Source organism: Muntiacus reevesi, chromosome 1, assembly GCF_963930625.1.
Source record: "Muntiacus reevesi chromosome 1, mMunRee1.1, whole genome shotgun sequence".
Lineage (NCBI taxonomy): Eukaryota > Metazoa > Chordata > Mammalia > Artiodactyla > Cervidae > Muntiacus > Muntiacus reevesi.
Window position 1 is genome coordinate 114,962,435 of NC_089249.1, and position 24,452 is coordinate 114,986,886.

Here is a 24,452-nt window from a genome sequence, read left to right on the forward strand (position 1 = left end):
ACCAGGGGAACAAGAGATTTCTCAAACTTACTTGGCCATGAAATATTTTATCAAGGAGCATTCCAGAGGCTCACTCTTCAGTAGAATGACCTTTGGGGAATCCTGGCTTAGACCTCCTGATGTAGAGCACAGAAGCTTGATACAGCTGGAAGGCCACGAAAAGAATAAGTCAAAGTCCCAAGGAAGTCCTCAATCAAAAGGGCCCGAGGGAAAGAAAGTGAAAGTGAAAGTCACTCAGTGTGTCTGACTCTTCATGAATTCTCCAGGCCAGAGTACTGGAGTGGGTAACTTTTTCCTTCTCCAGGGGATCTTCCCAACCCTGGGATCAAACCCAGGTCTCCTGCATTGCAGGCAGATTCTTTACCAGCTGAGCCACAAGGGAAGCCCCAAAGGGCCCAAGGACTACTGCAAACTCAAGCTGCCTAATTATTATATGTAGTAGGTAATAATATGTAAAGAGTTTGGCCTAGGAAGAAATTTATAAATAAGAAATATTATTATTGTTGTTGTTCACTTGGCAATAACAGAGGTATTAAGTGAGTTGGTTGACAGCATGGGTTCTGGAGAAAGACTTTTGGGGTTCAATCATACTTACTACCTTGTGATTTTAATACATTATAAATCTCTCTGATATTGCGGTAAAAGTAAATAATATTGTGGTAAAAATGTTGTGGTATAAGACTAAGAGGGGATAATATATGTAAAGAAGTTGTTACTAGGTATGAATCAAGTGTGTAAAAAATGGAATCTAACCTCATTTTTTATTACTTATTAAGCACTAAGCACCAGTACTAGGGTTAGGTATGGAGAATTAAAAATGTATGACATAGTTGTTCCCCCAGAGAACTTACAGTCCTCACTCACTAAACACGAGTAACCAGCTACAGTGTGACTGAATCTAATTGGGCTTAGAAAATTGTTATATTAGGTTTTTTCATCCTAATACTTTTCAAATTTTCTCCAAACAAGAAATAAACAGCATTATTTTAATTGACCAAATGGATCTTTCTCTCATTTTACTTTGCAGCAGTGACTAAGACGTTTTCTAATTATAAAATTTAAAGATTCCAGCTGAGAAATCATGTTACGCTCTCTCACTAGCACAGTTCTTTTTTTTTTTAGTTAATTTTAATTTTTTAAAGTAATTTATTTATTTTAATTTTTTTTGGATTTTTAAAAATAATTTTTATTTATTTTTTTTATTAGTTGGAGGCTAATTACTTCACAACATTTCAGTGGGTTTTGTCATACATTGATATGAATCAGCCATAGATTTACATGTACTCCCCAACCCGATCCCCCCTCCCACCTCCCTGTCCACCCGATTCCTCTGGGTCTTCCCAGTGCACCAGGCCCGAACACTTGTCTCATGCATCCAACCTGGGCTGGTGATCTGTTTCACCATAGATAATATACATGCTGTTCTTTCAAAACATCCCACTCTCACCTTCTCCCACAGAGTCCAAAAGTCTGTTCTGTACTTCTGTGTCTCTTTTTCTGTTTTGCATATAGGGTTATCGCTACCATCTTTCTAAACTCCATATATATGTGTTAGTATGCTGTAATGTTCTTTATCTTTCTGGCTTACTTCACTGTGTATAATGGGCTCCAGTTTCATCCATCTCATTAGAACTGATTCAAATGAATTCTTTTTAATGGCTGAGTAATATTCCATGGTGTATATGTACCTCAGCTTCCTTATCCATTCATCTGCTGATGGGCATCTAGGTTGCTTCCATGTCCTGGCTATTATAAACAGGGCTGTGATGAACATTGGGGTGCACGTGTCTCTTTCAGATCTGGTTTCCTCAGTGTGTATGCCCAGAACTGGGATTGCTGGGTCATATGGCAGTTCTATTTCCAGTTTTTTAAGAAATCTCCACACTGTTCTCCATAGTGGTTGTACTAGTTTGCATTCCCACCAACAGCGTAAGAGCGTTCCCTTTTTTCCACACCCTCTCCAGCATTTATTGCTTGTAGACTTTTCGATAGCAGCCATCCTGACTGGCGTGTAATGGTACCTCACTGTGATTTTGATTTGCATTTCTCTAATAATGAGTGATGTTGAGCATCTTTTCATGTGTTTGTTAGCCATCTGTATGTCTTCTTTGGAGAACTGTCTGTTTAGTTCTTTGGCCCCTTTTTTGATTGGGTCATTAATTTTTCTGGAATTGAGCTTCGGGAGTTGCTTGTATATTTTTGAGATTAATCCTTTGTTTGTTTCTTCATTTGCTATTATTTTCTCCCAATCTGAGGGCTGTCTTTTCAACTTACTTATAGTTTCCTTTGTAATGCAAAAGCTTTTAAGTTTCATTAGGTTCCATTTCTTTAGTTTTGCTTTTATTTCCAATATTCTGGGAAGTGGGTCATAGAGGATCTTGCTGTGATTCATGTTGCAGAGTGTTTTGCCTATGTTCTCCTCTAGGAGTTTTATAGTTTCTGGTCTTACATTTAGATCTTTAATCCATTTTGAGTTTATTTTTGTGTATGGTGTTAGAAAGTGTTCTAGTTTCATTCTTTTACAAGTGGCTGACCAGTTTTCCCAGCACCACTTGTTAAAGAGGTTGTCTTTTCTCCACTGTATATCCTTGGCTCCTTTGTCCAAGATAAGGTGTCCATAGGTTCGTGGATTTATCTCTGGGCTTTCTACTCTGTTCCATTGATCTATATTTCTGTCTTTGTGCCAGTACCATACTGTCTTGATGACTGTGGCTTTGTAGTAGAGTCTGAAGTCAGGCAGGTTGATTCCTCCAGTTCCATTCTTCTAGCACAGTTCTTGCAGTCCCTTTGTAGCCTTAGACTCTACTTTCAGTTTCAGTGCTGTCTATTTCTTTGCAGACGTTGCTCGACAGTTTTGCTTTCTTATCATCGGGTGTCTGAGGAAAATCTGGGAAGTCCTAGGAGATTGGAGGGATAAAAATAAAGCCCAAATTGCCAGTGAGATAGAAAAGTGAAACCAGCACAGCTAAACTCAGAAGAAAAATGAAGAGGACAAGCTCTTCTAACCTTCCAGCTGAGGCAGCTTTCTGCTCACCTCTACAGAATCTCTCCACCAGGTAAGACTGAGGCTGGGTGAGAAGAGATTTACAGGAGGCAGCACACTTTCTTGAAAGCAATCATACCAAGACAGGCTATGCAAAGCCTGATCTGTCATGAGTTCAGATGAAAGTCTGATGTTGGGCAGCAGGGTGTCCTCTAAGTGCCCACTGTTGAGCTCTGTGTTGATTTAGGTTCCAGCAGAGGCAGAGTCTAAACTGAGAGCCAGGGATGCCTCAAGATTCTTTCTTGATACTTTATTAAAGTGCCTTCTCTTTGATAAAACCCACTAACTAAAGCTCAGAGTTCACTTCTGTCTTTATTGGAAACTTTTCACGTCCTAGAACTTGGGGTCTACAAAAAAAGGCTACAGGTTATTGTAATTTGGGAGCTTACAAAATCTTTGTGCAGCCACTTTTCCTTGGTCAGGAACTGATTGATTCTCATTTTATAAAAGTGCTATGTCTTATGTTAAAAACCAGACAGTCTTCTTACCAGCAGTCCTGGTGGGCCAGTGTTGTAAGAGGAAATGAGTACAGTACTTTCACAGAAAAAAAAAAAGTTTTTGTTTTTTAGCCATCCCTAGAGAATTGGGAATCCAGATAGCTGGCAAGACTGGCATCATATAAGATTCCAGTCTTCAGCCAGAAGTCAGAGGTAATCAACTATCATAGAAGCAATCATGCTTTCTTATAGGATAAAAATAAAAACTAGCATCCCTTAGTCTGTCTTTTTTGGTATCTCAAAAAGTTAATAAAATTTTATCATGATCACTTTCAGTTATCGGGATTGAGACATTGAAGTTAACAAGGTAAATAGGCATTATAAAAGAAAACTTCAACTTCTCTCAATGCTATAAAATTATCAAAGCATCAAGTCCTGGTTATAGAGGTCATGACTAAAATCATGCAAATAAATACTTTATATAGAATAGAGTTCAGAGAGGAAACATGATCATTTATAAGATCATGTTTCATAAGAGTAGCTTCATTACTTGAGGTAATTAAAAGCAACATGCCAGTTGATATATGCAGAGATAATAAAGAATCAATCTTCAAACACAAGGAGGTCAAAATTTGGTAACATAATTGAGTGAAATATAGAGTGTTAACAAAAATTTCAGAAACGATGACCTGATTAGAATGAAGAGGTGTTTTATTGAAGGTTTATTAGGACTGCAGCCTGGGAGACGAGTTCAAGAAACACTTAAAAACTTGTGTTCCTCTTGACTACAAAACAGAAACTGTTTCTAAAGGTCAAAACTAAGATCAGTTATTTACAATTGTGCATTAAGGATTATAATTAAGGCAAAAAGTAAGGACCTGAATTGGTTGCAGAATTGATTTTATATTGCTTTAAATTCCTGAAATGGTTTTAAAGTTCCACAGGGTGGCGGGAGGAGGGAACCCTGAACCATAAAGTTGCAGGTAGCAGGTGTTGTCCCCAAAACAGTTGATGGTGTGCTTAGGTGTGATACAGGTCAGAGAAAATTCAAGCTTTTCATGGCACTAGGATATATCCTAGACTAAATTCTTAATGGCACTCAACTCTAGCCTTGTATGTCTGAACTATGATTACTCCATTGTAATTTCAATTTGTCATAAAGAGTGAGATTCAGATTACAGGGATCAGTCTTGGGTGAAAACACATGAATTCAGCTGCAGATCAACAGTTAAGAACCAGTGAGTCGCTAAACAGGGTGGGCTGCGGCAGCTCAGGAGTGCCTCTCCCTGAGAGGAGGAAGCCACTGGGGACCCTGAGTCTCAGTCTGATCCAGAGCTTGCCCAGGAACAGACTTGGGAGAAACCAGGTCCAAGACTGGATTAGGATGGCAGGTGTTTCACATTATATAAATGTTTGACGTGATATTCCCCAGATGCAGGTTGCCTTTTATATATGCCTGAGGTGAGACAGCTCAGGGTGTCCTGTCCAAAGATCAAAATTTGAAGGTTAAAAGCTTTGAAAGGAAATTTTGTAATGAAGTCAGAAGATGTGAGACACAAGGGAAAAAATCTTGTTATGGAAATGTGATACAAGCTGAGCCAGTGGAAATGCAGTCTGGTATACCCTTCTTCTGGAAAAGAATTTGGCAATAAGCAACAAAAGTATATACTCTTACCTTTTGACAGAGCAACCTCATTCCCAGGAATCTGTTCTGAAGAAACAGCTGCAACAATATGAAAGCAGGGTTATTCATTGCAGCACTATAATTGAAAAACACTAGAAGCATTCTAAGTGCCCACACATAGGAGTGGTTAAGTAAACTATGGTATATACATTTAATGGAGTAGGCTTCTCTAGTGGCTCAGAAGGTGAAACATCTGCCTGCAAGGCGGGAGACCTGGGTTCAGTTCCTGGTTCGGGAAGATCCCCTGGAGAAGGAAATGGGAACCCACTCTAGTACCCTTGCCTGGAAAATCCCATGGATGGAGAAGCTGGTAGGCTACAGTCCATGGGGTCGCAAAGAGTCGGACACGGCTGAGAGACTTCATTTTCTTTCACCTTCACCTTTTTGGAAAGCTTTGACTCTGAGAACTACATAATATTTCACATGCTCAAAAAATAGTCAATACTACAATTAATCAAGATGTGAAATAAGTGAAAATGTTAGTCACTCAGTCATGTGCGATTATTTGCAACCTTATGAACTGTAGCTTGGCAGACTCCTCTGTCCATGGAATACTCCAGACAAGAATAGTGGAGTGGGTAACCATTTCTTTCTCTGGGCGATCTTCTCAACCCAGGGACTGAACCCAGGTCTCTCCCACGGCAGGCAAATTCTGAGCTACCCCAGAAGCCCAACCAAGATGTGGAGGAGTCCTAAATGGAGCACAAATAGGAACAAATGAAACTGACTCTGTTACAAATGAATAAACTACCAGCTCAAGAAGATGAGGAAGGAAAGAACTAATCTAAGAACTTCAGAATACAGTACTTTAGCTATATATATTAGGTTAGAGACAAAAATAACTATCTTAATGATGCACTTTAATTAGTAAATCTATTTATCACCAAGATATAGATTAGCAATTTTGAAACTATTTTATACATATACTAGGACTGGGCACATAAGCAAATTTATGATAATAGTAGTTGTGGCTTTCATAGTCAGAATATGGAGTTGAAAGGTAAAGACTGAGTAATTCCTTCTGTTAACTGCAATAAGAAACATGAGCAGTATATAACACAGGGAGTCCAGCCTGGCACTCAGTGAGAACCTAGAGGGGTGGGATGGTGGGGTGAGAGAGAGGCTCAAGAGGGAGGGGATATATATATATATATATACTTATGAATGATTCATGCTGTTCTATGGCAGAAAACAGCACAACATTGTAAAGCAATTATCCTCCAAATAAAAACATCAGCAGGAAATTAAGGTTGTATACAGAAAGAAGTAAATATAGATGTATCTACATGTGCTAGTATTCATATATGTATTTCTTTATTTGGTCCACTGAGGGGACCTAGAAGTAAGGTGCACACCTAGTGTTATATCCTGGCATCAAAGTTCTGTTATCCAAAGAAAACAATCAGGTTTCTGGGAGAAATGGTCAGATCTAGAGCTGACTCAGGCAAAGAACAAGATGGACCAGGAATACCTTGTGGTGCCACAAAGTAAAAAAGTGCTTAGAATATGATGGAAGCACAGTCAAACCACCCAGGAGCCAGGCTGAAGAAGCTCTCAAAGAACAAATCTGGGGCAAATTAAGCAGTAAGTAAATAACAATTTGTTTGTTGTTGTTCAGTCACTAAGTTGTGTCTGACTTTTTGTGATCCCGTGGACTATAGCCCACCAGGTTCCTCTGTCCATGGGATTTTCCAGGCAAGAATACTGGAGTAGGTTACCATTTCCTTCTCCCAGATCTTCCCAACCCAGGATTCGAACCTGCCTTTCCTGCTTGGCAGGCGGATTCTTTACTGCTGAGACACAAGGGAATGATAGTAAAGTACTAAACCCCACAGAATAAAATAAAATAAATATCTATGAGTCTACACTGATACAAGTAAATAATTAAATGAAGGGAAAAAATAGGGGACCGCTCTTGTTTGAAGTAGAACCTCAGCTAATGTTGAAGGAATGGTGAAGTACAAAAGACCTAGAGTCAAGCAGCACAGTAATAACTGTTACAAACAAGAATCATCATTAATGGGTGTTAAAGTCAGCACTGAAAAAACAATATGAAACTTTGAGGAGAATATATCTGCAGTCTCAAAAATATCTGCCCCAGTGTTAACTTTTGTACTTACAAGGAAGTAATTGTGACTTTACAGTGGAGAAATCTGGCAGACAACACCTAAAGTAAGTGAGCAAAGTTAACATCACAGCACCAGAGTATGTTCTATAGACATCACACAACCTTTGATATGATACACTGAGACTGGCAGAACATCACAACCACGGCATACTTGCCAAAAAAAGAAAAAATATAACCTCAATCTAATTATGAGGAACCATAAGAAAAACCCAGAGGGATATTTTGCAAGATGACAGGCCAATACTCTTCTAAAATGACAATGCCATGAAAGACAAAATAAAGATGAAGAACGGCCAATGATGAGAGAAGACTAAGCCAAGGTAACGGGTGAATGGACAAAGGATCCTGAATCGCAGCCTGGCTCAGAAAAGGACACTAGGAACAAAGGGAAAGCTAGGAGGAAAACAACTGGGCAAAAGGAAAACTGATGACGTGGGGGAAAGTGTGTAGCTTAGTTAATAGTGTTGTTTTAATATGAAAGTCCTGTTTCAATTATTGTCTATGGTTACATAAGATATTAACAATAGGGTAGCTGGGGAAATGGCATATGGAAGTTCTCTGTACCCAATGTATGATTTTGTGTAAGGGTAAGCTCCTTCAAAATAAAGTTATTTTTAAAGAGAACCAGTGGGCTAGTCTATAGGACAAGCTTAAAGAGGCCATGAGGCTTTTTAAAGCACGCAAGGAACAAAGTTCAAAAAGGAAACCAAATTTTGGTCGTAACTGTAAAGTTCTCACTCAGCTCACTGACTAAATGTTGGTTTCCATGCCATCTCTTCCCTTGAAGATCAGGAGACACCCTGGACATGGCCTCAGAGATCCACATGCCAGCCCCAGAGTGCCTCATTGAGAACATCAATGGGCGACTGGTGGTTAATCCAGTAACTGTGAAGATCCTGTCTGCCATCAGGCAGCCCGTTGTGGTGGTGGCTATCGTGGGCCTCTACCGCACGGGCAAGTCCTACCTGATGAACAAGCTGGCTGGGAAGAACAAGGGTGAGTGACACGGGCAGAGCCCAGCCAAGTCCCTTCTGTCCACCCACACTCCCAGCACGCAGCACAGTGATGTGAGGAGAGGAAGTGAGAGGCCTGGGAGGAATGGGTTTCTAACATTCATCCTGTGCTGGAGGACAAGAGTCGACCCTTACTTCCCACTTTGCCTTAACTTCCTCTTTAAAGTACACACTGCCTTTCTGAAAGGAGTACAGTAGTTACAGTTGAAACTAGCATAGATAATAATAATAAGACATTTACTAAAATGTATGTGGATTAACATCAAGCTTACAATGATCTCTTAGGTAATAGAAATATTTCAGTTTGTACTGAATGTTCTAAATTCTTTTTCTCATAATTAAGATCAATATTGATTATGCTTTCATTTATTTTTTTAAACCTTGATTTTATTAACTAAACTCTCAATGTTCAGATCCAATCCACCTGCTATTAAAAATCCACCCTCTCTTTTCCCCACACCCTCTGGCAGGCTTCTCTGTGAGCTCCATGGTGCAGATACATACAAAGGGCATCTGGATGTGGTGTATGCCTCATCCCAAGAAGCCAGACCACGCTCTGGTTCTGCTTGATACTGAGGGCCTGGGGGATGTGGAGAAGGTAAAGAAACAAATCTTCTAATCCTGTTTATGTCAAATCAGTAGCCCTTCTTGTACTTTCACTTCCCACCCTTTGAATTGTGCTTCATATATATATATACTATTAATGTATTATATTTTTATTTTATTTTATTTACTGGTTTGTGCTCAAGATTTGACCTCAAATACAATTTGAAGCAATCCAAAGTGAGGTTTATGTGAGAGCACCAAATGCTAAGTATGAGAATAATGGGCTAATTTAAGAATTGTTGCATATCTTAGTCACACATATAAGCATTGAGAGTGGTCAGTAAGACCCACTGATATTTTTTGTAACTCATAAAATAATGACTAATGACTTTTAAAGTCATTTTCCTTTCATATTGTAGGAAAACATTCTGAAAAAGCTACTGAAGGTGTGTCTAAACCTCACTGGAAAGTTTATAAATATGTCTGACTTGTCAGAGTGGGAATCCAGAAAGATGGTGGAAATAGTGTTATCCACAGCTATACAATTAGTGAGAGAAGCAGAGTATAAGACCTGATAACAACAGCTTTGTTCATAAAGGATCATACATCACTACTCTTAGAAGTCTTAGAAAACTCTTGTTAAAGGGGTACATTTTAACTACTGTCTAAAAAGTGCTTCATCATGACATATCATGGGAACAGAAAATCATAATCACAGTTCAGGAGATAGGTTTGAATTTTATTACCTGATCAAGTACTTATTTGATTTACAGGTTCATATGCAGTTATATAAAGTCTTATTTAAATTTCACTACACCATTGATTTTATGTTTTTAAAATCATGTACATATGGATAAAACTTTGTATAGGGAAATGATTAATGTGTCTCCAAATAGAGACAGCTGGGTTCAGAGTCTGTCCATCTGAACTGGAATCATGTGCTCTTAGTTATTTGGTGTGGCTTCTCCAATGACTTCTAGGGAGACAACTAGAATGACTCCTGGATCTTTGCCCTGGCGGTTCTCCTGAGCAGCACCTTTGTATACAACAGCATAGGAACCATCAATCAGCAGGCCATGGACCAACTACAGTATCCTTTTTGTGGATAGACAACATGAAATCCGGAAAAGAACAGCTTCACATTGTCACCAGTTACAGTGGTGGTCCACTGCAGAAGAATTCAGGAGTCCCCTTCTTAATGAACCCCATTATGTTTATGCTCACCATCCCTGTTTACCTCAGTCACCACCAGAAGCCCACGCCTTTCTGATCACACATCATCCTCAGACACTTAGCTGCACAAGGTTCTGTATGCCTCCTCTCTGAGTTCATATTTTGGGGTCACAATCTCCTCAGGGGCTTCCTGTGTGTAATCTGAAGCTGATCCCAGTCCCTAGACAGCATGTGTGTGTGTGTGTGTGCTAAGTCGATTCAGTCATGTCTGATTGTTTGTGATCCTATGGACTGTAAGCCCACGAGGTTCGTCTGCTGAAGGAATTCTCCAGGCAATAATTCTGCAGTGGATTGCCTTGCCCTCCTCCAGAGGATCTTACTAACCCAGGGATCAAACCCATGTCTCTTAAGTCTTCTGCATTAGCAGGAGGGTTCTTTATCACTGGTACCACCTGGGAAGCTCACCCAGCCAGCAAGGAGAGACAAAAGTAGATGGCAGATCACTTGAGATTGGCAAGGTGGCAGGTTTAATAAGCAAGGGAATTTACTTAGGTATCCTTTCTTACGTGACTGGAAGACTAACATTTTTCCACATCCACCCGCCAAATTTTAAAAGTCTTTTTACTTCGGGATTGGGAATACATGTAACTACATGGCTGATCTATGTCAATGTATGACAAAACCCACTGCAATGTTGCAAAGTAATTAGCCTCCAACTGATAAAAATAATTGAAAAAAAATAATAAAATGCAAGCTGGAAAAAAAAAAGTCTTTTTAGATGCCTAAACTGGACCCAGTGAGTACACAGTCCAGATGGTCTTAGTACCACATTACTATCTCAAGGAGGCTGTGTCCTTGTGCAGCTTCCAGCATGGGGAAGGCAAGTGCAGTGCACATTCCAAAGATTGAGAAGAGGGTGAGCATACTTCATTTGCTTGGGTCCATCTCAGTGGACAAAACTTCAGTCATATTTAATGACTTTCCCCTACAATATCCATTGCCAAACCTTGGTGTCCTCTAAAACTCATGTTCTCATTCAGCTTCTTCTTGGCCTTTAAGTATGGTAGCTCTTTGATTCTTGGGCTTCTGTTCTTCTTTTCTTAGTCGCTAGTCCACCTCATCCAGCCTTGGACTTTTACTGGCACCATGTCAGTTACCGTAACATTTGTATGAGCAATCATGACCACACTCTCAGGTACAAAATTGTGTATCTAGTTGATTACAAGTATCCATTTAGATGTGTAAGAAACATCTCAAACTTAACATGCAAAAACAACGCAAAAGTCTCAAATATTTAAGTGACTTAATGAATTGAATAATATCACGCTTCTGACACTATTAAAGTAGAAATATATGGGGGACTCTTTTTTTAAAAAATTAATATATTTTAATTGGAGGATAATTACTTTACAATGTTGTGATGGTTTTTGCCATACACTGACATTAATCAGCCACGGTTACACATGTGTCCCACTATTCTGAACCTCCCCTCCCACCTCTCACCCCACCCCACCGCTCTGGGTTATCCCAGAGCACCGGATTTGGTTGTCCTGTCTCATGCATTGAATTGCACTGGCCATCTAGTTTACATATGGTAATATACATGTTTCAATGCTATTCTCTCAAATCATCCCACCCTGGCCTTCTCCCACAGACTCCAAAAGTCTGTTCTTTACATCTGTTTCTCTTTTGCTGCCCTCCATATAGGGTCATCATTACTGGTTTTCTAAATTCCATACATATGCATTAATATACAGTATTTGTGTTTCTCTTTTTGACTACTTCATTCTGTATAATAGGCTCCAGTTTTATTCAACTCATTAGAACTGACTTGAATGTGTTCCTTTTTATAGCTGAATAATATTCCATTGAGTATATCTACCACAACTTCCTTATCCATTCGTCTGTCAAGAACATCTAGGTTGCTTCCATGTCCTAGTTATTGTAAATAGTGCTACAACGAACATTGGAGTACATGTGTCTCTTTCAATTTGGGTTTCTTTGGGGTGTATGCCCAGCAGTGAGATCGCTGGGTCATATGGCACTTCTACTCCCAGTTTTTTAAGGAAACTCCACACTGTTCTCCACAGTGGCTCTACTAGCTTGCATTCCCACCAACAGTATAAAAGGGTTCCTTTTTCTCCACACTCTCTCTAGCATTTGTTGTTTGTAGACATTTTGATGATGGCCATTCTGACTGGCATGAGATGATACGTCATTGTGGTTTTGATTTGCATTTGTTTAATAATGAGTGATGTAGAACATCTTTTCATGTGTTTATTAACCATCTGTATCTCTTCTTTGGATAAATCTCTGCTTAATTCTTTTGCCCACTTTTTGATTGGGTTGTTTGCTTTTTTGGTATTGAGCTGCATGAGCTTCTTGAATATTTTGGAGATTAATTTTTTGTCAGTTGTTTCATTTGCTGTTATTTTATCCCATTCTGAAGGATGTCTTTTCAGCTTGCCTATAGTTTCCTTCATTGTACAAAAGCTTTTAAGTTTAATGAAGTCCCATTTGTTTATTTTTGGTTTTATTTCCATTACTCTGGGAGGTGGATCATAGGGGATCTTGCTGTGATTTATGTCATCGAGTGTTCTGCCTATGTTTTCCTCTAGAGTTTTATAGTTTCTGGTCTTACACTTACATGTTTAATCCATTTCAGGTTTATTTTTGTGTATGGTGTTAGAAAGTGTTCTAGTTTCAGTCTTTTACATGTGGTTGACCAGCTTTCCCAGGACTTAACGAGACTGTCTTTTCCCCATTGAATATTTTTGCCTCCTTTGTCAAAGATAAGGTGTCCATATGTGTGTGGCATTACCTCTGGAAAAGTCTTAAATTTTTGACCAGAAGCACTCTTTCTACATCATAGTAAATTTCCATGGCACTCATAGAAATTTTTGGATCAAAAGCTTAGTATTTATCCTAGGCAATTACTTTCTTTATTTGCTACAAACTATTACTCACAGTCTGATCAGCTTTCCTGCCATAGGTATTTGCCCAGGCTGGCTAATTCCCACCACTTCTTCAATGGTAATTTCAGTTTAAGCTTCCATCTTCTTGCCTCCGGGTTATCTTCTAAACTGCCTAACCTTCTCTTTCTCTTCTCTCTTGCCTCTCATAGGCAAAACACCTGCCAGTTTTTGTTTTAAAAACAAACATCATGTCATATTCCACTCTTAATTTAAAGCTTCTCAGTGCCTTCTCATTAAATTTAGATTAAAATTCAAACACTTTCTATGGCCTACGGTGCCTACATAGTCTGAACCCTAGCTATTCCAGAACTTCTGCCCTAGCCACGCTGTCCTCCTAGCTAGAGGTTAGACACACTCAATGGTTTCCGGTCTGAGGTTTTGCAGGAGCTATTTCCTCTGCCAGGAAGGTTTCTCCTATGGATTAGTACATGGCAGCTTCTCTCAGTTCATTTAGACTTCTGCACAGTGATCACCTCAGAATGAACTTACCTGAAATGCCACACAAACCAGCACTATGCACAGTTATTCTCTAAAGTTTAGCTGAGGTTCATTTTTCTTCAAGGCAACTATTTCAAAATCCCAGCTTTATTATATTTTTGTTTACGTGTTTATCATCTCTCCCCCTCACCAGAATGTGTGTGTGTGTGTGTTAGTCATTCAGTTGTGTCTGAGTCTTTGCGACCCCATAGACTGTAGCCAGGCAGGCTCCTCTGGCCATGGAATTCTCCAGGCAAGAATACTGGAGTGGGTTGCCATTCCATTCTCCAGGAGATCTTCTAAGCTGGGGATTGTACCTGGGTCTTCTGAAATGCAGGCAGATTCTTTACCTTCTGAGCCACCAGGGAAGCCCTACTAGAATGTAGATGGTAGCATTTTCTGACTCATCACAATGTTATTTGTCCCTAGGACTATTCCTGGTTTAGAGTAATTGCTCAATAAATGTTTGTGGAATGAATGAATGAGCTAATTAAGAAAAATTATTTTAGATAAGCTTTGGGGAATAGTATAGCCTAAAATGTGCTCCTCCTTTTCTGCAGTTTTCCTATGTTAGCATCCCAGCTATGTGACAGAGCTGACAGATCGAATCAGGGCAAAATCCTCACCTGATAAACATGAGGTCCAAGACTCAGCCAACTTTGTGAGCTTTTTTCCAGACTTTGTGTGGACTCTGAGAGATTTCTCCCTGGAACTGGAAGCAGATGGACAACCCATCACTGCTGATGAGTACATGGAAAAGTCACTGAAGCTAAAACGAGGTTACTAGGACTCATGTTTGGGAAACAAAAAAAGAGAAAACAGTATCAGAATGACCATTTCAATGTAGATGCTGAAAATTATAATTTTGTAACTTTGTTATCCTGGCTGTTCTATTATAGGAGATGAAACGTTTCTTAGACAAATCAGTGCGATCTACTTTTAAGTTACTTCCTTCTTGGAGCAGGAAAGAAATTTCATTCCTCTTCCCCTATAATTATTGGGTCTGATCCATGATTAGTTAATTTTTACCTCTTTATATAGGATTTGTGCAAATTACAAAGTTGAAGGGTATATATCTGAAGTAGCCTGAAGTTGTAAAACCTCTGATTTTCTTTCCTCTAGGAAATGATAAAAAAACTAAAACTTTTAATGAACCTCGGTTATGTATCCGAAAGTTCTTCCCAGAGAAGAAGTGCTTCATCTTTGATCGCCCTGCTCATAGGAAGCACCTCAGCCACCTGGAACAGCTGCAAGAGGAAGATCTGAACCCTGAATTCAGAGAACAAGTTGCAGACTTCTGCTGCTACATCCTTAGCCATTCCAAGGCCAAGACTCCTCAGGCGGTATCAAGGTCAATGGGCCTTGTGAGTCCCTCTTACTCTCTTTCCTTACCCAGACTCTCCTACTGCCCATTGTAGACAACAGAATTGGGAGGCATGAGGATTACTTCTGACAAATACAGAGTCTAATGATGCTAAGGAAAACACACAACAAGGGTCACATTGTGAATTTTACATATGAACTAAAATTATTTCTGGTATTATCTAATATTCACATGAGTCAGATGAACAAAGAGAAAGAACTAGAATCTAATCTTGGTGTAGTAACTTTCTCCGCCAACTTCTCAACTCCCTTTTTATGAAATTTCCTTCCAGGAGAGGTATATTATTGACAAAGTCAGGAAAAGGCAAATATTCCATGTATGTGAGGCTTTGCCTCTCATCGTAAGACAATTCTCTTGTTAATCAATGCAAAAATGTGTAGTTAGGCACTGATTAGGAGTGCCTGCCATGTACCAACCACTGGGCATAATCCTCATTCCAACATGATGGGAACAAAATGTACTTAAACAATTTATGTAACCCTAATTTTTAAACGCTGGTAAATACAGGGAACCATAACTGAAAGGACGTTTGGGTGACTTCAATGAGGTTAAAGTCTGAGCCCACGAAAAGATTTTGAGGAATGACAGGCAAAGAGGTAAAGATATGTAATTTATGTTTCATACAGTCCTTCAGAATGTTTTATAGATAATGTGCTGGAGAGATGTACATGAAGCAACAAGAAGATGAATGGTACTTGCAATATTTTTTAATAAATGGTGCCTATGTAGGCTAAGATAGTGGCAATAGTGACTGTCAAAATTAACAGAATCCTCACATATTTTGAATGTCAAATCCATACGTTTTGATGATGGAAGGCATGTGGGTGTGTGGAAGAAATGATATGGCAGTGTTAAGCTGACTCCAGGATTCTGAGCGTAAGCAACTACTTGAACAGATGTTATTTACTAAAAGAAATATATGGAGGAGGAATAGTTTTCCAGAATGGATGAAGTTGTTTAGATCTGGATTATTTAGTATTGATTTTCCTTCCTGCCAATGCAGGAGACATAAGAGACTTGAGTTCAACCCCTGGGTTGGGAAGATACCCTGGTGGAGGAAATGGCAACCCACACCAGAATTCTTGCCTAGAGAATCCCATGGACAGAGGACCTTGGCAGGCTACAGTCCATAGGGTCTCAAAAGTCGGACATGACTGAAGTGACTTAGCACACATGCCTATAAGTGCTATCATGTGATATTTGTCTTTCACTGTCTGATTATTTCATTTAGTATGGTGGTCCATACTAAATCTCTAGATCCATTTATGTTGGTGCAAATCACATTGTTTCATTTTTATGGCTGAGTAACATTCCATTGTATATATGTACCATATTGTCTTTATCCATTCATTGTTGATGGACATTTGGTTGCTTCTGTGTCCTGACGGGCTTCCCTGGTGGCTCAGGGGTAAAGAATCCACCTGCAATGAGGGAGACCTAGGTTTGATCCCTGGGTCAGGAAGATTCCCCTGGAGGAGGGTACAGCAACTCACTCCAGTATTCATGTCTGGAGAATTCCATGGACAGAGGGGTCTTGTGGGCTACAATCTATAGGGTCGCAGAGTCAGACATGACTAAAGTGACTGAGCAAGTCCTTACTATTTTAGTGCTGCTATTAATATTGGTGTGCATACATCTGTTCATATAATAGTTTTCTCTGTATATATGCCCAAGATTAGGATTGCAGGATCATAAGAGGACTCTATTTTTCATTTTTTAGGGAACCTCCATATTGTTCTCTATAGTGACTGCATCAATTCACATTCCCATCAACAGTGTACAAGGGTCCCCTTTTCTTCACACCCACTCCAGCATTTGGTATCTGTAGACCTTTGAACAATGGCATTCTGACCAGTATGAGGTGATATCTTATTGTAGTCAAGAACTAGTAGTTGTAGGGTCACAAACCACTCCAATTTCCCAAGGCTGGGATTTCCTGGTATGTAAGACTTCCAGTGTTAAATCCAGAACTCCCTGGCAAACTTGGATGAATTGCTCACACTGCATGGAGCTCTGCTGAAAGAATATCTAGGAAGACCCTCTTATTTAGGCCAGGCCCAGAACTAGTGAGATGCATCACATGTACACTTACATTTACACACACACGTGCTTGTGTACATTAAAATGTCTCCTTGACCTTTATATTACTTCGAATTGAGAAAGGAGGGGGAACTCATTAAAAAAAAGAAAGGGAGATTCAGGAAGACTAAGAAGAGATTAAGACTTACCATCTTGTCTGCAAAATACCCTTTCTCCAACCCATTCATTCCAATAGCTTCCATTTGGGTGAAGGAAGGAGGAGGAAAGGGAAGCTTCAAACTCTTCTGCACCTAGAGTATAACAAAATACCCCATCACAGTTCTTCTTTAAAATTCTTAAAACTACTGCTTGTAACACTTGAAAAGCATAAAAAGTGCACTATCAGTTGACTCAAAATGATTAAATTTGCATGCTCAGGACCGAACTAACACAGCTTGTTCCTCTGTCTCACCAACTCTTAGTCACTGTTTTTTAAATTCCCTTCATAGGTCTACAGAGCCTGGTGCAGACCTATGTCAATGCCATCAGCAGTGGGGATCTGCCCTGCATGGAGAATGCAGTCCTGGCCTTAGCCAAGACCGAGAACTTGGCTGCAGTGCAAAAGGCCATTGCCCACTATGACCAGCAGATGGGCCAAAAGCTGAAGTTGCCCACGGAAACCCTCCAGGAGCTGTTGGACCTGCACAGGGCCACTGGGAAAGAGGCCATTGAAGTCTTCATGAAGAACTCTTTCAAGGATGTGGACCAAGTGTTTCAGAAAAAATTAGCGGTATGTTTGCTATCCTGGTTAATGAGAGGATGAAAAATCTGGGCCTTTCTCTTTTTTGTTTTCAATTGGAAGATAATTGCTTTACAATATTGTATTGGTGTCTTCCACACAACAATGTGAACAAGCCTTTCTTGCTACAAGTAGTCCTCCCAGATCCAGGGATAGCAGCCCTCAGTTATATGTACTCATTTGCACTCTTTACTAAAAGAATAGACTGTTCTTACCCTTAGTCCTGGAGACTATGGTTACATGACCAACTATGGTCATTAAGAATATCCTCATCTGTTAATCTCTACCCTATAGATGTCATATTTTAATCAAACAAGTAAACTGTAAGGCTGCATTTACATAAGATTGTTTTACTTTATTTTTTTATTTAAGCTTAGTCAAAGACACAGTGCCTTCATATTCCCTGCTAATAATATAGAAGGATTCGCTTCTTTGTGAAAACCCTAAAAACATATTGTGCTTAATGTAAAGCGACAATAAACATTCAGAAAGACAAGAAAGAGAAATCAATCATTAGGATGCTATTTGAGGACTCAAGTCTGAGTTCTTTAAAATTAAAGAAGGATTGTTGTATGACAAATTATCACTTGACAGATGACAATCCCTTCCATGACTTGTAGGGTAGAATTGTACAAATCGTACCTTCCTGCTTTCAAGGGTTCTGATGAAACTAAATAGTGAAGGTCAGCAGACTATGGATGTCTTTCTAGACCAAAGATACTTGCAAGTTCTCTTCTATAATTGAATGCAGGTAAAAATGCTGTTCTGTAGGCCTTCTCCATACAGACATTAACTGCATTACAATCTCCATTACCTTCATTAGCCTTATATTGAGAAAATATGCCAAAATACTATTATTTTAAACAATGTACCACCAATCATTGACCCTTTTGAGCACTTACAGAGAAGTCACTGGGGTTAACACTTTATACCACTGCATATAATCCTGACAGGGAATCTATGAGATAGATACAGTTTCCTGTGTTTTAACAAAGAAATCTCATTTCATGAAGGTTGAGTGTCACTAAGTCACAAATTGGTGGAACCAGAAACTTTCTTCAGGCCTGCCATACTGGACAATTGTGTGGTAAACTATTAGGGACTTAAAAAGAGAAGTTTCAAATGGATCAGTGTTTATGCTTTGCGACTCATTCTCTGAAGCTAAAACAAACAAACAAACAAACAAACAAACAAACAAACCGTGGGGAAAAAAGCTTCAGATAAACACAAAGAGAAGTAGATGTATTTTTTAAATCAACACTCTATCTAACAGTTTTCTAGAATCCCAACATGATGAGGGGTGTGTTATATTTATGTGCCACCTTCTCTGCAGGAGAAGCATTTCCCAGTAATCCACTTTGGTTCACATCCTCCTCATGGCTCACGACACCATTTGTGCTATTTTTCACCTCACAGGATGAGTTAGAAGCAAAGCGACATGACTTTTGTAGACAGAACGTGAAAGCATCCTCAGATTACTCCATGGCTTTAATTGATGATATATTTCATCCTCTATATGAAGATGTGAAGCAGGGAACATTTTCTAAACCAGGAGGTTATTATCTATTTACTAAGAAGATGAATGAGCTGAAGGATAAGTACCACCAGGTCCCCAGAAAGGGGGTACAGGTAAATTACCTACTGATCACCATTTCTGGGGCCTCGCTGATATGACTCTTTCAAACTACAGTGGGAACAACAAAAATGCAATGGGTAAATGGTGCCTGTGGCTTTCATTGACTACTATGGGTTTATTCAATAGGACAGACTACCATGGGATGAATCTGCTATTCATCCCATGGTAGTGCTTCTTGGAAGCACAGTGGGTAGCCCTCAAAAATTTTGCAGAATTTATTCAATAATTTAGTCATTCTATCATCCAAAACTTCTCTACTCAGGCCTAACTATATGTCTATAACTGGGATTAGTGCAGTTTTTTTTTTTTTTAAAAAAAGAGCAAGTTCTTTCAAAGTATTCATCAGCAATCAACAAAGTATAGCTTACAGCAAATCTAATAATAATAACAGTTCACCTATAGACCTATTTTGTGTTAGGAAAGAAATGGGCTTAACTCATTCAGTCCTCATAAGAGCACTATGAAGTACATGATATCAGTGTCCTCAGTTTATAAATAAGAAAACTGAGGGAAGTAAAATAACTCACCTAAGATGTACAGGTAATAAGTGGTACAGCTGAAATGGAAACACTAACAGGAAAGTCTTGGCTCATAACTATGATTCTGTGCCAGTATACTCAGGTTATATCAGTTAGAATTAGCTTTGGGCACATATTTTTTTCCCCCAATTATTTTAATTAGTTGGAGGCTAAATACTTTACAATATTGTAGTGGTTTTTGTCATACATTGACATGAATCAGGCATGGATTTACATGTGTTCCCCATCCTGAACTCCCCTCCCACCTCCTTCCCCATCCCATCCCTCTGGGTCATCCCAGGGTACCAGCCCCGAACATATGTCTCATGCATCCAACCTAGGCTGGCGATCTGTTTCACACTTGATAATATACATGTTTCAATGCTGTTCTCTCAGATCATTCCACCGTCACCTTCTCCCACAGAGTCCAAAAGTCTGTTCTATATATCTGTGTCTCTTTTTCAGTCTTGCATATAGGGTTATCATTACCATCTTTCTAAATTCCATATATATGCATTAGTAAACTGTATTGGTGTTTATCTTTCTGACTTACTTCACTCTGTACAATTGAGCCCATTTTATCCATCTCATTAGAACTGATTCAAATGTATTCTTTTTAATGCCTGAGTAATATTCCATTATGTATATGTACCACAGCTTTCTTATCCATTCGTCTGCTGATGGGCATCTAGGTTGCTTCCATGTCCTGGCTATTATAAACAGTGCTACATTGAGCATTGGGGTACACATGTCTCTACATTGGGGTACACATGTCTCTTTCAGAACTAGTTTCCTTGGTGTATATGCCCAGGAGTGGGATTGCTGGGTCATATGGCAGTTCTATTTCCAGTTTTTTAAGGACTCTCCACACTGTTCTCCATAGCGGCTGTACTAGTTTGCATTCCCACCAACAGTATAAGAGGGTTCCCTATTCTCCACACCCTGTCCAGCATTTATAGCTTGTAGACTTTTGGATAGCAGCCATCATGACTGGTGTGTAATGGTACCTCATTGAGGTTTTGATTTTCATTTCTCTGATAATGAGTGATGTTGAGCATCTTTTCATGTGTTTGTTAGCCATCTGCATGTCTTCGTGGAGAAATGTCTGTTTAGATCTTTGTGGGCACATGTTACTTAAAAACAAAACAAGAGTGCCTTAAGAACACAGAAGTTTCTTTCTCTTATATACAAGAAGTAAGGCAGAGGGGTCCAGGCTGCTATGACAATTCCACAATCAGGCTGTTCCCAGACTCTCCTGTTCTGCTCCAGCACCTTAGCACCCAGCCTCCATCCTCAGGGTCAATTCATGGTATAAGATGGCTGTTGGAGTTTCACCCATTCTTTCCATATTGCAGATGGGAAGAAAAGGGGAAAACAGAAGAGTAAAAGGTCTCTGGATCAACTCTCTTTAAGATGATCTGCAAAAAGCCCAATATAATACCATTGCATAAGTGGTATTAGCCAAATTTTAATCTTATGGCCACCTCCAGCTACCAGGGAGGTTGGCTTAAAAAATGCAATATTTTATCATGGCCGATGATGTGCCCTGATTGGGGAAAAAAAAATAGGTTCTATTACTAAGAACAAAGGGGAGAAAAATATTAGGGTGACTCTAGAAGCTGCTATCACAGAGACAAAAATTGCACTGAGGAAAAATAAAGTAGGGTATAGTTCTAGGAGAGGAAGGGAACATGGTCCTATTTTATATGTAGGATTTTAGAGAGGACCTCTCTGGTGAGGTGCTGTTTCAGCAGTCTTCAAGGAAGTCAGGATGTAAGCCAAGCGAGCATCTAGAAGAAGATAATTTCAAACAACAGAAAATCCCAGAAGGATGAATTGGTTTATATCCAACAAACGTGGCAAGAGGGCAATGAGCAAAGAAAGTGGTGGCAGGAGGTAAGGTCGAGAGATGCTCAAGGCCAGAGGATAACCAGGTAGTATCCTGGAGGGCCCTGAGAGTAGTTTCAGTTTTACTTGAAAAGAGTTGGAAAATCAGCAGAGGGTTTGGTGCATCAGAGTGAAGTGATCTTTCTTAAAGTGATACAACACTAGCTGCTCTCAGGAAATCAGACGGTAGGGGAGCAAGAGGAGAAGGAAGTAGGGAGAATCTAATACCATGGTCCAGGCAAGAAGAGATACTATCCTGGACCAGTGTGTTTGGGAGGAATATGTTACAACTGATGGGCTCTTGCTGGCTTTATTTTGAAGCCAAAGCAAATACCATTAGCTAATGTAAAGAACAGCCATAAGGTTTGCAATCCATACAATTAGAAGATAAGCTTTACTGATTACATTTCTAACATCGGGGTGACTGAGAATGAGGCAAATTTGAGGGTGGATCTAGAGTTGGGTTTTAAGCCAGTTTGAGATAGTATTCATTAATAAATTCTAAAACGGGTAAAATGAAATTGAATTGAAACATGTACTGCTAAATTTTGCTTTAACCCATAATCTCTATTTCCTAATTCTAACTTGATCTGCATCAATAGACAGAAGAGACACTGAGGAAATATTTGGGTTCCAAAGAGGGTGTGACTGATGCACTTCGACAGACTGATCAGTCGCTGACAGAAAAGGAGAAAGAGATCGAAGGTGAGAACAGCTGAAAACACTCTGCTGTTGCTAAGTCGCTTCAGTCGTGTCTGACTCTTATGTGTGACCCCATACTCGGAGGCCCACCAGGCTCCCCTGTCCCTGGGATCCTCCAGGCAAGAACACTGGAGTGGGTTGCCATTTCCTCCTCCAATGAAAGTGAAATGTGAAAGATGAAAGTGCAGTCGCTCAGTCGTGTCCGACTCTTAGCGACCCCATGGACTGCAGCCTACCAGGCTCCTCCGTCCATGGTATTCTCCAGGCAAGAACACTGGAGTGGGTTGCCATGCCCTCCTCCAGGGAATCTCCACCAAGGGATCCAACTCACATCTCCTGCACTGGCAGTCAGATTCTGATTGCTCAGTGCAAAAATAAACACAAGAGTCTTTCCTCATGAGACAAGCAAACAAGTAAAAAGGGTGAAAGCAGAAATAAAGCTATAAAAATAAATTAAGATTCTCATATTTCTCTGCTTATTTTTCTTCTTAAGTGGAACGTGTAAAGTCTGAAGCTGCAGAAGCTGCAAAGAAAATGTTAGAGGAAATGCAAAAGAAGAATCAACAGATGATGCAAGAAAAAGAAGTGAGTTATCAGGAACATATGAAGCAACTGACTGAGAAGATGGAAAAGGAGAGGGCCCAGTTAATAGCAGACCAAGAGAGGGTTCTAGCCCTTAAACTTCAGGTATTCAACTGTAGCATCTCCATTCTACCTTCCACTGTGCTGAATCAAAGCTCTTAAAAGTTAGGGCATTATATCAGTTTAAGGACTGTTCTAGCCCAAACACTGGTAGACATTTCATTCCCTTACTGCTTCTACCCCTAACCATCTCTGGTGATTGAAGTCTATCTTGTTGTTTAGTTGCTAAGTTGTTCCTGACTTCTTTGCGGCCCCTTGGACTGTAGCCTACCAGACTCCTCTGTCCATAAGATTTTCCAGACAAAAATACTGGAGTGAGTTGCTGTTTCTTTCTCCAGGGGATTTTCCCGACTCAGGGATCAAACACAGGTCTCCTGCATTTCAGGGAGATTCTCTACCATCTGTAACACCAGGAAATTCCATATCGTACAATTAGCTGCATACCCAGGCTGCTACTTTCTTCTTGCTCTCCAGGCTACTCTCCAAATCTGTGCCAAGTTGGGATGTCTACCCTGTAATATAGCATGGACCAGTGTAGGCTTTACCTCCTCAACTTATTTCTGTTATCTCTGCTACCAAAATTTGGATACTTGTACTAAATTGCCTGATCAAACACCTGCTGTGATTCTGAATTTTGTAGTAACCTTCCTATGGTGTTCTTTCATCTTCCTTGCCTTCTTAGATATACATTTGAGAGTTCATGTGATATAGAGCTGAGATAGAAAAGGACAGTTGTTTTTTTTTTTAAAGACTGTTGTTTCAGGTTGAAGGAAGTAAAAAATTAATTCTAGGGTAAATAAATATTTTAGAAACTATAAGAGAAGAATATTTCTGAAGCTAAATAAATCCCAGAAAAATTTTGTTAGTAGACTTAAGAAAGAGGGATATAATGAATATTAAAGGAGGAAAAGACTTCAAAAAGAAGTTTCACAACCCATGAGGGATTAATATAGGTAAAATTTAGCAACTGTGGGAAATGTTTTAAGTTGTGTGTTCAGTCTCCACTTTCCCTTTTAGGAACAGGGGCGACTTCTCCAGGAGGGATTCCAAAAGGAGGGCATGAAACTTCATCAACAGATTATAGCCCCCCAGAAGAAACAGGAAGAATTGCCATCATGTAACATTCACTAAAAAGCTAAGGACCATAATTTCCTAACCAGCTTCTATCTGTTAAGAACAAGTTGAATGAGCACCTTCAAGATGTCAAACAATTGCCACTAAACTTGAAGTCATAAGGTGCATTTTCATTGAGGCTTAAAGTTTGCAAAGATGAAATAAAATGTGAAGGCAGTGTTTAACCTATAGAAGAATTCAATTCATGATTAAATATAGTATAAATGACTAGTATGATACCTCAGTAGAACCTATGTTTGAAATCATGCATATTGA

The 24,452-nt window shown here is 39.5% G+C and overlaps 1 pseudogene; it reads left to right on the forward strand.

Moving 5' to 3' along the window:
* Window positions 1-2,937: 2,937 nt before the first annotated feature.
* On the forward strand, window positions 2,938-24,216 carry LOC136163514 (guanylate-binding protein 2-like; annotated as a pseudogene).
* The last annotated feature ends 236 nt before the right edge of the window (window positions 24,217-24,452 follow it).